Source organism: Aythya ferina (assembly GCF_964211825.1).
Source record: "Aythya ferina genome assembly, chromosome: 7".
Classification (NCBI taxonomy): Eukaryota; Metazoa; Chordata; class Aves; order Anseriformes; family Anatidae; genus Aythya; species Aythya ferina.
This window is the reverse complement of record NC_140302.1, coordinates 12,028,306-12,042,966: the sequence shown is the minus strand read 5'-3', so window position 1 is coordinate 12,042,966 and position 14,661 is coordinate 12,028,306. Positions and strand designations below refer to the sequence as shown.

Genomic DNA, 14,661 nt, shown 5'->3' with positions numbered 1-14,661 from the left:
GAGCACCCAGGCACTGGGACGGGTTGCCCAGGGAGGTAGTGGCGTCACCGTCCCGGGGGGTGTTCAAGGAAAGGTTGGTAGTGGTGTTTAGGGACATGGTTTAGTGGGTGATGCTGGTGGTACAGTGATGGTTGGACCAGATTGTCTTTACAGTCATTACAGACTACCCTCCACACAGACTGCCATATAGTGCCCACGATCCTCAATCTGATGTCCTTTTAAGCTAAAATACCTACAGATTTTTTTTAGTATTATTATTTTTATTTGATGAACTGAAGAACTAACGAACTGATACAGGGCTGTAACTAAACACCGGGGCGAGTGGCGAACAACTCCCGTCAGGTCTCCTTGTCACGGACCCAGCCCCTTGCCCTCAGCGGCCACCTCACAACCGCGAAAGGCTGGGGACGGGCGAGGCATTAACGGGGCGGGGCGGGGCGGGGCGGGGCGGCGGTAAGGAGCGGGGCGGATCCAGGGCCGGTGCCGCCGCCACGTGCGGATCCGGGGCGCCCCCACAGCGCTGCCGCGGCCCGGCCCCGCCCCGGAGGCGGTCGGGGGGCCGGCGCCAGCCCCTTTAAGGGCGGCCGGGAGCCGCTCCGCCCGCTCATTTCCTAGCGCACAGGAAGTGGGGCCGCGGCTCGGCGGCGGGGCCCGCGGGTGAGTAGGGGCGCCCCGGCACCGCACCGCGGCCCCCCCGGCACCCACCCGCGCGCCGCCTGCCCGGCCCGCTCCCTGCGGCCGCCCCGGAGCCGGCGGCTGGGCTGTGCAGCGGGCAGGGGCAACGGGCAGCCCGCCGCGCTCTGCTCGCCCTGCGCTGGGGCCGGCTGGGGCTGGGGGCTCGGGGCGGAGGCTCGGGCTCGGGCTCCGTCGCGGTTGCGCCGCGCTAGGCTTCAGCCGCGGTCCCGGTGCCCCCGCTCCGCTCCGGGCCGGCCGCTGGTGGTGGCACCGCCGAGGTCGGGGTGGGTGGGTGGGGGTCGCCTCGGGGTTGCCCGGCGGCATCGGCTCACCTCGAGTCCTCTTCGCCCTGAAACCCACTCGTGCATCGCGGGAAGGCAGAGCAGAGCCGGGGGGTTGCGATCGGTGAGGTAACTTAAAGCTGGGCATGCAGAGCATTGAACTTAGATCCATCTGCTCGGTGAGGAATCATCTAGATCTGCTTTGTTAGCACTTACTTCAGTCTGTGGCTCCGTGGCTTGTTGGGCTGCTTTTTCTTTTCCCAGTGCCCTGTCAGGCAGGAACCGAAGTGCAGGTCTCTCTGCAGAGCTGGAGCCGTGTGCTGTCCTGTCCTGCCCCGTGGGCAGTGAGGGTGGCTTAGCACAGAGGCAGCAACCTCCGGCTGAGGCTGTGTACTCAAACCCCTTCTTCTTTCTCTGAGAGATTGTAACTGCCATGAGCAGGACCGTTCCCTCCTTCCCAGCTTGTGCTGGCTGTAAGTTGCTGTTCTTTCAGTGTGGTGGAAGGAGATTTCTGGCCTCCCTGTATTTATTAGCGAGATAGCAAGTCCCCAGGCACTGTCAGAGACAGCAGCCTGGATGTGTTCCCAGCAGCTGTCAGGGGAGGTGGATGGCTCTTGCTGACAGGGTGTTAGCCGAGGGCCTCAATTACACCCACAGGCTCTTATGGGAGCCTCTGGCTGGTAGGTCTGTATCGTGAGCATCGGGAGACCACAGAGGGTGGTGCTATGAGAGCCCTGTCCCGAGCCATCAATAACGTGAGAGGAGGATGAGGAACACATTTATTAAGTGGAGGGCTGCGTGGCACAAATAGGAATTGTTTGGCTTGCCTGTTCCTGGAGGAAACCCACAAAAACTTGTGATTAAGATCTGTTGAGCTTGAATGGTTCTTTGTCTCTTCCATCTGTGAGCTTGTTTCACTGTCCTCCTCAGGCTTTAAACAAAAACAAAAAATCCAATGAATGAGTAAACAGAAAACCCCAAAGGTATCATTGAGGCTTCTGTATCATGGTATAAATTGCATCAAGTTATTTGTGAATTTAAATTCTTTGCTTTTGAATTCCAGCCCTGGGATATCGGTCTTCCCAAGTGAGTGAAAAACCTCATCTGAGGGCATAGCTGAATGATAAGCAGCTGTGGTCTGTTGCCAGGAGAACCCACATCATATTTGGTGTAACAGTTTCTTCCCATTCACCACAGTCTGCTATTTTCTTAATTGTCAGAAGCGTTCAGTTGACCTCTTTGTAAAAATGGACCACCAAAATGGCACCATCTTAAATAAATAAAACTGAACTTGGGGGAGGGAGGGTGTGGGAAATACGATGCCATTTTTTAACTGAATTGCACAATGTTTGTCTCAACTCTGTAACAGTCTGTTATTATGAAGCAAACTTCATGACTTGCAGTATTTTCTCATTAAATAATGTTGGAGCAGGGCTGTGGAGGTGGGATGGTGCTCAGATTTTGGGTAAGGATTTGGGTGGTGTTGCAAGTAATAATATGCTTTGCTTTCAGTTAGCTCATCTGTCTTCTGCTCTCGTAGAGGAGTAGCCCTCCAGAGTAAACAAACATGAAGGGGAGAGCATAATGATCTGGGTTCTGGAGAGATGAAATAGCGAAGAGACAAGGTTTTCAACTAGAAGATTATTTCTTTAAATATTTTTTAAAGAAGAAGGCTTCAAAGGGCACAATGAAAAAATGTTTAAAGAGTGTAGTGGGTTTTCTTAAAAAATACTTGTGTTTTATCTATGCAACTACTTACATTCTTGCAAGTATGGTGCTGGACATGGGGGGAAAATGAAATCATAAATCACAAAATGTTCACAAAGAAATGTTATGCTTTTGTAGAAGAGTGGGAATATAATATTACTTCTGAGTTACAGCTGCAGCTTATAAGAAGCATTTGCAGGAGGGCACTCATAACTGTTTGCCAGACCAGCTTCGATTTGTATGATTAAAAAAAGCCCAGCACTCCCATTTCTAATATTGTTTATTAGAAAAGTCTGGAAACATGAGCTGACCTGTGTTCTTAATTTATTTTTTGTGAACCTATTCTTCAAAAATAATAAAGGTGGGAACAGTTCAGCAAGCTGTGGTTCTTCGTGTCACAAGTGTCATTAGGTGTGAAAGGACTGGAACCTTTGAGGCCATCTAGCTGCTCCTGTCATCTAAGCCTGTTATAACCACCTTTAAAGTAGACCTGGTATTTGGCATCTACTAAAAAGTGTAGTCAGGTCAGTTAGTAGTTTTTAGGAGTCTTAAACTGGGCTGTGTGTGTGTTTTAAAATCAGTTGTACTGTTTTTTTTTTTTTAAGTAAAAATAACTAGATAGTTGATGGAAGCTGTAGGAAGTCAATATAGATCAAATGCTCAAGGGGAAGAAAAATGGGCTTGTTTTCCTAATCCTGGAGGACTTTGCTGCATTGAAAATACAGCACATTAGAGTAGATGTGAGTAGCTTGTTTCCTTGGCACTATGCTGTCCGTGCTGTTTGCATTTGGCATGTTGGGAGGCCAGCAGGAGATGCTTGCTTGATAGCTATCGCTGGGTGGAGTACAGTGGAACTCATACATATGTGATCTGTGTTATACCTTAAGAGTTTTTAAAGGCTTATCCCATTCACAAAGTTCTCTAACACTTTGTTTTGGTGTGTTGGTAAAGCTGGGAAGCCATTGTGGGTGCTGTGAATGCAAATGTGAGAGCTGGAAAGAGCGTAAATGGCGTGTTAGTGTTTCAAGGCCAAGTATCCAAATAAGACCTTAGGTGAGGAAGCTATCGTTTGAGGAAATCTTGCAGATACTTTTTTTATCTAACCACTTCCTGCCTCAATCATCTCCAACCGAAATTTAAAATAACCATGGTGACTGCTGTGTTTACTGGTTGACTTCTGCCTGTGGCACGAGCACCACCCAGCCCCATGTGTATCGGGCCTAGCCCCCTGTCAGCCCCGCTGCACTCCTGTGGGGCTTGGGGTCTCCAGCCCTCTGCTGCCTCTCCTCATGCTGCTGTGGCTGCTGGGCCACAGTCGACACATGGGAGGCTTTTGTTGCTGGCAGTGGTGTTGGCAGGTGACACAAAGGGCAGGTCTGTCCCTGCTTTTGTTTCACCGTCTTCCTCATTTGTGTTAAATGTGGCTATCTTACTGGTGAGGTGGGTGGTAAAGGGCATCTCTGTTTTTCTTTTCCCTTACTTCCTTCTTAATAAGCAGTACTGTTTTGCTGGTAAAGCAGCTTCGGGAAGAAACCCTTGGAGCCTCTCTTCCAAAAAAATGTGGAATAACTGCGCTGTTCTTCCTCTCCCTTACTGTGGGGAATTGTTTCTAAATGAAATGAGTATTCCAATCATGGAACAGAAATAAAACTCTTTCATGGCTGATGAATCCTCTGTAGATGTATGCTGCCATATCCTTAGTGGCTGTCACAGAAAAAAAGTCATGCAGGTGAGCATTGTATAAAATTTGTTTTTGTGTTTTGACAGTTAAAGTTATACAGTGTGGGACAGCTATGATCTAAAGGTAAACTTAGGATGCAAGACTTGCACATAATAAACACTTCCCAGTGAAACCACTAAACACTTCAGATTTTTTTTTATCCCTATATAGATACTTGATTCTTGTATTTAATTTTGGTGGCTAACAAATATCCACCCAAGAAAAAGGTTTATGTGGCTGCACTATTAATCCTTCCTTTTTGGCAAGACAACAGATGAGCATGTTCATGAAGGATCAGAACTGTAGGGTGCCTTCAGAAGGTTGTACATGAAGCCATGCAAGTTTTGTATTAATATTAGTATTTGGGAATTAGGGTGACTGCTGCCAGATGATCTCATAGGGGAAAAGGACCCTAATAAATTCTCAAATGCCAGTTCTGAAAGGACAGTTTCCAGCTTGTAGGTGTCCAGCTGCATGGAGCTGTGGGTTTAGAACTGGTGGGTGAGGTGCTGTTACACAGAGGTGCTGTGGGTAACTGTCTGTAGATGTTAGACGCTTGGTGTGTGGGGATATCCTGTTATGGTTACTATTTGATAGCTAACAAGGCAGATTTTCTCCTAATTCTGTGTGCAATGTCTGGAGTTCGCATGCCTGTATCTTCTGTGGAGAAATAGCAGTAAGAGGTGGGTGATTGGCCTGGGCTGTTTCTGCTGCTGCGGGGCAGGTGTTCAGAAGCAGAGCACAGTGAACAGGGCGTTAAAGCAGTTGGATTGTATAAAAACAGAGGATATGAGGCAAGCTAACTCATGTTTTTGAGCACACTCCAAAAATACAAAATGCTCATCTTGAACATAGTTAAGGAGCTCTGGAGTTACACGGAGGGTGAAGTCATTAATTTCTCTATAATGAAGCCTGTCCTGCAGGAGTGTCTGGGGTGGTAGCTTTCAGATGAGTTGCGGTAGCACTTCCGTGGTCTTACAAGGTTTCCCCAAGCAGTGGTGTCAGAAGTAATAGGACACTTGTCAGTAGTCTTGCTGCTTCTTGCAGCCCTGTGGGCAGCAGAGGGCTTGCATCTTCGTGCTGCCGGTGCTCTGTTAGAGTGGAAATTAAGCTGTTTTCACTTAGCAGTCTGGGTCCATCTTTCCCATGATGTGGGAGCTTCTGACACAGAGAGGCTTCAGACCCACGGCTTGCAGAGCAGAATGTGCTGGGCAGCTGGTGGCTGCGGCTCAGTGCTGCCCTGCAAAGCATTGGCAGCGGTGCTGAGGCTTTGCCTCCAAAATGCTCTGTCAGTTTCTGTTAGGAAGTGCTATTGAGCGTGTCCTGCAGGTTTTTTGATGTAATCCAGTGACCTTGAATTTTTCCCATTTAACCTTTCAGTACTGCTCTTTAGTCTTGCAAGGTGCTGAGAAGTGATAGAGGTTTAAGTGACCCTCTGAAGGAACCAGAGGAAAAAAAAACCCTGGAGGTGTTAAAATAGCTTAACAGAAGTTGTTGCCAGTGGTACAATGTGTCAAATGTCACTTTGAATAAACACTTTCTGTTAAGTGTGTGTAGTAACATCTTAATCTTTCCCTGCTGTGCAACAAAACCAGCACCAATAATTGGAGAATATCAGTGAAGTAGATAAACTGCACAAAGGACGTGCAAAAACTAGAGAGGCTTACAGAAACTCCTTATGCCTCTCCCCTCTAAATGGTGATCTGCTGTTGATGGGAATACGAGGGAAGATAGTTCAAATGTCCCAAAAGCTCATTTCAGGCACTTGAGAAACAAAAAGGGAAGGAGCAGGGTAATGTTAAGTGCTGAGAGAGTTCTGTTTTTTCATACAGATGTCTTTTTCCAGTGCAAGACAACATTTTAGGGAAGAAACACCAAGATAAATAGCTCTGACAAGCTGCTAGCTTCTCTGCTTCAAGTCCTTTGAGAGTCAGTTTCTCCTCAGTTGTAATGTCAAACAGAGATGATAGATGGTACGAGCGCATCTATCTGTGCTTCTGGAATGCACCAGATGTTTCTCAATCATTTGGCATCCAGCTTTCATTTCTGGTGACATATTCATGCCTGACTTGTGCTGAAAGCAGAACTTAAACCACTCTAGTTGTTAGCTGTCTTCAAAATACTTGTAGGTTGTGTTCCCCTTGCTGTAGTTCCATGGACTGAGGAACAGTGAAGTCATCCCAGTTTTGATACCATGTGTCAACTCAAGCTATCTGATCCCATTTGTTTAAAAACAAAAATAAAAATCCTGTGGAATTGTTCTTTTCCTCGGAATTGCTATACTATTTTGCACTTTAAACAGGTTTTAGGCATTTTGAAGGTCTTAAGAGCACTTGGACAGAATGGACATAAATGTCTTCCAGTGGGTGGCTGTAGCAGTTATATTGCTCTTCAGACTCACAGTAGAGAGATTTCTAGGCAAATATTAGTTCAGGGTACTGCATACTGAATTCACTAATAAATCATAACTTTGAGAACATTTGTTATATTACTTAGCTCTCAATTTTCCAATTAAACTTACAATGAAATTTAAATCAGTGCTTTGATACATATCTGCGTATAAGGCTGATATTAATACAAGTCTGAAGTCTCTTTAAGCAAGATTCAGGTGCACTTGAGAACTTAACCTTACTCTCCTCCTTTTAACTGCTAAAGCTCCCTCATAGCTTCCTCATAACTTGGATTTGTAACTCTATGGAAACAGTAATATGGCTCCTATTGTGGAAAAATTATTGAAGGTAAACTCAATCCTGGGGAAAAGTTGGGTATTTTTCCTTGCTGGCTATAATCAACTGTGTAACTGTCAAAAAGGCAAGCTTGGCTGAGGACTGTCCTTTTCAGTCTCATCTTTTGGTGGGGTAAAAAAGAAAACAGTGTATGATAACTGCCTGTTAGCTCTTGAGAGCTTCAGAGAGGATCTGGTCTGTTCTCAAGCAGTTCCTTTCTGTTCTACAACTGTAAGGGAACAGAGTGTTTGACTTCTACCTCCCACAGTAGGAAATGTTCCACTGGTGCTGTGTATGAACTCAGATGACAGCTATCCTTTCACATAGCACAGGAGTTCCCATGTGTTGGGATACATACATTTTACTAAGCCTAACTGACATGTCTAGATCTCCATGCAAGGAGAACTGGATGATGAGGAGACTGGAGAAGTGAGAAAATGGAAGAACTCTTCATTTTGATAACAAATTCTTTTTGCCAAAGTGTACCCCATTTCCAGAAAGCACGTGATTTTCAACTTTGTCTGCTACAATTCGCACAACTAACAACTTCAGTCATGGTGTTTTTTATTTTTAATGTACTTGTACTGAGGCGATTTTTTGTGTAGGTATGCTGTGCCAATACTATGTTCTTGGGTTAGATGTACCTTTTAGGGTTCAGTAGCACTTGCTGGAACATATTTGTCTTGTATGGGAGGAATGCTAAGCTGTCACTACCTTAGATGCTTGAAGTGATGCAATGTTTTCAGTGTATTTTACTTTTCCTTCTTCACTGTAAGATGATGTGATGAGAGTAACTGTTTTTTCTCTCCCTAGATAGGCTGTTTTCCTGTACAACAAGCCTTCTACAGCATTTTATTTTGAAGACGACCAAATGTTGGAAGTTTTATTGTTGTTCCTTGTGGCATCTGTTGCTTCTTCATACTGAAAGGTGTGTAGAGGTTGCACTGCATGTACTCAAACAGACTGCTATGCATTCTTGAGGACAAGCTGAAGTTGCTGTAAAAAAAGGTGATTTAGTTTTGCTTGAGCTATCTTTTCTGGTAATGCACCTGGCTTTTTATCCTTGATTGACTGTGTAGTGTTACATGTACTGTTATGAGGTAGTGACTGTGAAGGATGGCAGCTTTCAGCTGGTAGAATAATGTTTCTACTTATAATCTACTTTAAAACAAATTCGAAGAATTTACAGGTGCATCAGTACTTCTGTAGTGTTTTCTGCTAATTATATACAGTATTACTTAGAAGAATTATCGGTCAAGTGTAATACTTATTAATGAATTATGTAGGTATCAATTCAGTATGTTTAGAAAATGTTGAGGGTAGTGAACCAAAGTAGGTTTTTCATGTAGCACACAACTCAGTAAAAAATCATGTTGAAGGCTTATGTAGACAGACTTCCTTGAATTGCTGTGGGAATGTTTGATGGCTCTTGTATAATCAATAGTTCTGGTTTTGAATGAAGACAGACAGCCCTTCCCAGCCTTGCCCTTACCATTGGAGTTTCCAGAACCTGCTTTCCAAAATACTGATTCTAACTGGAAGCCTTCAGTGAACAGGCCTGAGCACTGCGTTTGAGTAAGCTGTGTTTCTAGACCTGGAAACCAACTTGCTGTGATGTTAGTTCCCCATGCAGCTTATACAGTCCCTCATGGAGAATAGGTTGTTAACAAGGTTCTTGTAAAGCACTTGGTACGAGTGGGTCAGGTTCTTGGCATGTATTGCTTAATGCTCATGTAAAAAATGAATTGCTGTTTAAGATGTTAGGAATGACTATAGAAAGTGCTTCAGTGATGCTTGTACTAAGGTAACGACTTGTATTTCTGTTCCTGTTTCTAGGTTTAAGTGTAATAACACAGGGTATGCAAAATGAGTCTAGTAATGTAGTGCTGCTGTTCTTTGAATCCCCTTGCAGTAAAAGTAAGACAACTTGCTTCTCCAAGTTTGGAGTTCGTCAATTTTAAAAAGGGGAATAGTGTCTATGGGAATGCAAAAGCCAACAAATTAATATGAACTATAGGAAAAGCTATGTAAAATAAGTTTTGGGAGATGGTGATTGTTTCAGGATAGCTACACAATAACCAAAAGCCAAGATAAAAACCCATGCCCTTCAGCTGGCCTTACATGGGATACTTTGTCACTGGCATCTTGCCAAGAAGATGCCTGTCTTCACTGAAACAGCTAAGCAGTAGTTGATTCCATTTCCAGGTGTTATCTGCAATGAGGATTATAATGAACGGGTCATTTAAGGTGTAGCTGTTTGGATTTTGAGTTCTGATTTCCATTCAGAAGTTTCTGGATAAATGGGCTTGCTCTAGCCTCTGCTGAAGCCAAAATAGGACTCATTTTCATGAGTTTGTTTATTTTGGATTAGGTATAAAGTAATGTGAATCAAATTGTTCTTTCATTGTCCACTTAACTATGTAATGAACTGTTTTGTGTAGGCGCAGTAGCTGTCAGGGCAAGCAATAATTCATTTCCTTCTATCACCTAAGGAAGATAAAACCATGTTATCAAAGGGCCATTTTTTCCTTGTCATTTCACTGTAAGTCGTGTAAGAATTGGGTTAAATGGTTTCAATACAGTTTGCACATCACTCGTCTGAGGATGACAGCAGGCTTCTTTTTTCTTTCAGGGACTGTTGTGGCAAAAGTAGCACCGTTTCTGGATTGGATATTATCTTCTTGTTTTTTTTTTTCTGCTGTTTTAGCTGTAGCAGTGAGAACTGACACTATGGAAAACAGATTTTCTGTTCTGTTGGATTGGCATGCTGATTTACCTTCTGTCTGCCTGTGTTGGATGGGGAAGGGGCAAAATGTGGTGTAGGACAGGTACTTCCCAGCTGTGATTTTTCTGTATTGACTTGAGACAACTGAAAGTACATCGAAGTGAACATACTGAAACTCAAGTGGAAATGGAAGAGATTCTTGTGAAATGTGTGATGAGTAAGACTTGCTTTTTTGTCCTTCATAGGATAAATGTAAGTAGTCTCTATGCTATGATAATTGAACTTGCTATTAAGATGAAACCATACTCTATTCTGTTCTATTTAAAGAAGCTTCTAGCTAGTATGAAGTGCCCTGCTTCAGTTGCATCTCCCAAAAAGATGCTATCAATATACAGCATCTGAACCTTGTTTATAAGTGGGTAAGGGCAAAATTTCTCAGTGATAAAGCCTTGTGTGTTGGACATGAGTTCCTCTGCTGTATGAAAGAAGGGAAGTGAGACCCCATACATATTCACTGTGTATTCCAGTCTGTGAAAGGGAAGTAGAAACATGTGGAAGGCTAGTCTTAATTTTCAGAGATCAGTGTCTGCTCACAAAACATGGTGTTGCTTTTGTTCAAGTAAACCATTTGCATAGGGAACGTCCATGGAAATGTTCTCCTTAAGCCTGTATTTTTCAGTAACAACTCCTGTGATTGTCATGTATCACTGAAGTAACTTTTTCCTAGTGGTTCCCATGTCTGAACTTTTTGCAGGTATGCTACTAGTACTACTGTGATCCTTGTGCCAAAGGTCTGATATTTTCCTTCCTGTTCAGGAAGTAAACAAATGTCTGAGGATAGCTATTGTGGATACACTCAAGCACTTAATTATTCATTACAGGCTTTTCATAATGTATGCAGTAGCTTTTGTTGCCTGGGTGTTTTCTTCCACTTGTTGAATTAAAAATGAGGGAAGATCCTCTTTGGTGATCACTGTGCAGTTGTCATCTTTCCCCTGAGGGACTCTGGATTTGCCAGTGGGAGTTTACAACAAAGAAGTTTAAGGGAGACTATAAAACACCTGTGAGTGAATGGGTGGTGTTAAACTGATAGCTCAGCATTGTCCTGGATTGTTAGCTGATGAGTGGCCAGGTGATGCTGCAGTACCACAGAGGTTAGGTATCTGTTACTGCTGTGGGTCTGTAGCATGGCTCATGGCCTCTAACTGAATGCAACCACTTTTATTTATCAGCCAAGTGGAGCTGATGAGTTCCTAGGAGTTAAGGTTTACTGTTTTTAGTATGGAGTTTGATTGGATTGGTGGTTTGGATCTGCAGTGTCCAGAAAATAACTTTCTGTAGAAGCTGTACTGTTTGGTTTAGAGAGTACTGGTGTGTGCTTTTACACATTTTGTTTTATACAGTAGTATCCACATGAGCATACTGAAGTGATATGACCCAGTGGGAGTGCTGGAAGATGTATGAGAGGTCACTAGTGTACTGGGTCTGTTTGGATGATTGTAAGAGGTAACATGAAGAAAAAACACTCGAATGCTGGTCAGATGACATGAATTGCGAAGCTTAATGTCTGTGCTTAAACTAAATTTGCCTGTTGTGGTGGATTGGAACGCTGTTAGGCACTAAGCTTTCAAAATATTGCAAATGAGCTGCTGCCCACTGCAAGTGACTGCGATGTACATGGGCAGTGGTTGTGATGTGTGCAACTTCCAAATTCTTCAGGATTTTCTGGTAAGGTGTAACCTACTTGGTGGTTATTTTCACTTTCCTGCTGGCTTTCTTTCTGTAAATACACAGTGGTTTTCAGCTTCTTTCTTGTCTTTGGGCTGCCTGGAGCAGAAACATAGCTGGAAGCAAGTCAGATGGTAGTGATGGTGGCCACAGTTAGCCCAGTGAGGGTGGGTGAGGTACCAGATTGAAGATCACTTTCCTGAGAAAGGTGAGAACTTATCACTAATTCCTCTTGGATGTGTTCCTCATTGATGTTACCTTCCTAGTAATGTTCCCAACAACAGAAAAGCCTGACTTTGGTACTCATTTGACTACAGCTGTACAACACAGCCTTTGAACAACTTCCTCCGTCTTTTCTGAGGTTGTACCTCAATGGACTTAAGTGCACAGTATGTATTTCTGCATACTGGAGGTATGGTTTGAGGTTTCTCATTCTAGGGTTTTATGCAAAGATTCTCTGAGGCAGCAGAAACAGTGAACTTTTTGTTGGTTTCAGCAAGGGAGAAATGAACTGATTGTGCAGTGTTTCTTCAGTGTTCACAGGCAATGCTGAGAGGAGGGAGTCACTTAACACGGGGAAAAAAAAAAAAGAAATACTCAGGATGATACTGGACCTGAAGTTTTCATTATACAACTCACCAAGGAGTGAAGTGTTTGTGTGGAGGGATTTAAGACAATGTCCTTGGCATCTGGTGAAGTTACAAACAAAATAACTATGAAAATCAGCTGGAATTTCATAAGCAGCTTAACTATGACCATCTAGGGCATGCTGAATAAAAAGGACATGTCTGAAGTAGAACATGTTAGAATGAGGAATGTCCGTACAGTCCAGCATGAAGGAAGCATACTGAATTAGGCTGCTGCTCCAAGTGTGAATGTTTCCACATTTTAGAAAGAAGTACTCATCCTCTGCAACAAGGAACCAAAACAGAGCGCTAATACAATAAAAAAGCAATTTAAAAGTATTTTCAATTAGCATGCTGGTCTATCCCCTTGTGCTTAGAGAATCAATGAGCTCTCTTGTAAGGAACAGAAGCATTTCCATAGCTGAATATACATAAGGCCCTGGAAAAGCAGGAAGAATAAAAAAGTTGCTTCTAGAAAACTTGCAAATCTTCATGAGCATTGCGTAAGCCTCAGAGGTCTTGTTCTTTGGAGATCATGGGGACTATTGCAAATGTTTTTGTTTGGAAGAATTGAAATGAAGTGAAATACCAACACGTGCAATTTATAGTTTTGGATTTTGATGTTTAAACAGTAGGATGCTGATCACAGGAACTACCATGATTTGCTTTTTCAGGTAATCCTATTCTTTTATAAACTTCAGAATGTACCATGTTAAAACTGAATTAACTTTTCTAATTTAGTACTTACTGTGTTCTATGCTTTTGCTACTTTCTTGGATAATTTTTCTTAATCTACTTTCTTTTGTAATGATCATCTACAGCCTGGAAGTAATTATTGAAATTCTTACATCAGTGCTGTTGCAGACCTAATTCCAGTCAAATTTGGGTTATAAGTACATGAAACCAGCCCTCTTCTGAGAAGAGAGGTTAAAGGATTGTGAACTTTGCATTTCTGATGGGATACAAATTGAAATTCTTACTGGCATTCTTTCACTCCTTGAAGAACACAAGATGAAATGTGTTTTTTTTTTTTTTTAGACTGTTTATCTGCTTAGGACAGGTGGTATCAATGATTACAGATGTTACTATTCCACTTAGGACACCATCCCCATGAACAGTGCCCCACAGTATTAATAAAGTGTTATTGTGTGAATCTGCTCTATTGGCAATAAAGCAAGCACAGCAAGACAGGGTGGTGGTGGGGGTGTGCTCAGTCTTGTTACTCATTGGTAGCTATTAGATCTTTGGAACCTTTTTCAAAGATGGCAGCAAGCTTAGAAGGTAATAACTGAGAATTCAAGCCCTTTGAGGGGAAAATGTCAATATCTGACTCCTGATTCGCTCAGCAGTAATGGTACCAAAAAAAATAAGAGGACAAGATACCTGGATAGGCTCAGTCCCCCACCATTTTAGCAAACTAACTTACACCTTCAGTTCTCCATGTGCAATTTAAAGTCTTAATGTTTAACACAATCAGTTGCACAAACATGGATTGCCTTTAAAGGCCACAGGGAAACAGTAGTGGGGAAGATGTCTGTTCTTTAAGGTGTTGCACTAAAACTGTTGAAGGTAAATAGGTGAACTCCATCTCTATGCAGAAGTCTGTCTTAATAAGATTGTCACTAGCTCACTAGAAAAGGTTTTCAATTAATGAGGGGATAATTAAAACCAATAAGGAAAAGAATTGGTGAGGTCCCTACGGCCCACCAGGAGTGCCTTCTGTTGCTGCAGGAGGGTTTATTGTTTCTCTGCTTTAAATACCCCTAAAGGCAGTGCTCCATGAAACAGATGTCTAGTGCCAGTAGGTAAGGCTGAAAAATGTGTAGTTACTCAATCTTTTGTTCTTGTGTTGATGATGCAATGGAAATGGCTAGTCCCTGTGTAGGCATGCTGACTCAATTCATGATTGCCATAATGATGTACATTTGGCCACAGTAAAGGAACTAATTAAGGCCAGACTTGTTCTTTCATGGCCCCTCGCTATTGTCTGAGGGAGCCTTAATCTCCTAGTATACTTTGTCCTCTTGCTACCACATCAGGCAGTCTGTTTTCACTTGCCTCTAAGAGAAGAATAAGACCTAAGAAACTTAGTGACTTGCCAAAATTGAACACAAGGCAGCTTAGTGATAGATCAGAGAATTGAATGAAGGCCTCATATGCTAATGGCCTAGCTTCAGGGGTTTCTGTGTATCTCTTAACAATAATTAGTGATTATTCGAAGCCTGTGGTGGTAGGAGGCTGTGTGACTTAAGCAGTTTGAAGCTAGAGGTTGTGATGAACCAAATCTAGCAGTGGTTTACAGCTGCCTGCACTGCCCATCATTGAACTGTACAATGGTAGGTGATTAAGACAGTCTCTTCACTAGAAATATTAGCATCTAGTTTCTACTGCATGCTTTCATTTTTTCAAATTATCCTGTGGAGGGGAAGAGAAATGCGAAGGGTAAAACGTGAAGTGCTCTTCATGTTCTGCT

At 43.1% G+C, this 14,661-nt stretch overlaps 1 protein-coding gene across 6 annotated transcripts in view; it reads left to right on the top strand.

Annotated features, from left to right (window-relative positions):
- The first annotated feature begins 560 nt into the window (after positions 1–560).
- CSGALNACT2 (chondroitin sulfate N-acetylgalactosaminyltransferase 2) overlaps positions 561–14,661 on the top strand; it is a 32,300-nt gene continuing 18,199 nt past the window's right edge. The window contains exons 1-2 of one of the 6 annotated variants that reach the window (XM_084526499.1): positions 575–657; positions 7,923–8,037. The gene's annotated coding sequence lies outside the window, so the exon portion shown is untranslated. Of the gene's footprint in view, positions 658–7,922; positions 8,118–9,841; positions 10,087–10,129; positions 12,863–14,661 lie in introns of those variants that run through there. The other 5 variants (XM_084526498.1, XM_084526501.1, XM_084526500.1 and 2 more) reach the window with 5 other exon arrangements.